The sequence below is a fragment of the Calidris pugnax genome, unplaced genomic scaffold (assembly GCF_001431845.1).
Source record: "Calidris pugnax isolate Ruff unplaced genomic scaffold, ASM143184v1 scaffold42, whole genome shotgun sequence".
Taxonomy (NCBI): Eukaryota; Metazoa; Chordata; class Aves; order Charadriiformes; family Scolopacidae; genus Calidris; species Calidris pugnax.
The window spans coordinates 4,560,222-4,560,985 of record NW_015090920.1 but is presented as its reverse complement, the minus strand read 5'-3'; positions in this window follow the sequence as shown (position 1 = coordinate 4,560,985).

The following is a 764-nucleotide window of genomic DNA, read 5'->3' as shown; positions in this document are numbered from 1 at the left end:
TTTTTTGTGCTCTCCCCCTGTAGGTTTTTAACTTCTTTTTTTTTCTTTTGTTCACCCCCTTTTTTTTTTTTTTTTAAGATGGCCTGAAATATTCTTAAATAAGATGGTACTGCTAGCTGTTGGTTTAGTGATCAGTTCCTTGTAATCTGGACTCAACTAACTGTTGCCACCTTCAAGATCTCTACTTGATCAACGTGCCCACCCTTCTCTAACCCCCCACCCCAAACTTCGTTCACAGGACTCAGGTGGCTGCTAATGGTCTGGGAAGGACTTCTGACTTATTATAACCCTGATTATCTTGCAGTAGCAAAGCAATTCTCAACCTGTCAATGAAGCAAGCAGCTTGCTCTTGAGTGTCAGCTCTGGGTTGCTTACATCCATGCCCGTATTACGTACTGATCTCCACTGCACCTGCACCATGTCTGCTGTCCCTGTCATGCCCCGATGATGTGGAGATGTAGAAGCAATCTGCAAGAAGGAGAAAGTTTCTGCATCAAAGAGCCTGGGATGTTACTGGGTTTATAATCTGTGTACTACACTGCTGAAATTTCAAGTTACATGGTTTATAGTCCACTTTAATTATCGAGCTATTACAGAGCATGCACAGTTCTCCCCAGTGCTATTTTAAAATCCCAACTGTGTTTTTCCTTTCTTCTAGAAATCCGCTACACCAATGCTGCTGAGAAAACAATAAGCAGGATGTAAGTTGTCTCACGTCCCCTTCTCCTTGCCAGCTTCCTACTGACACAGAAATTTACGACAGG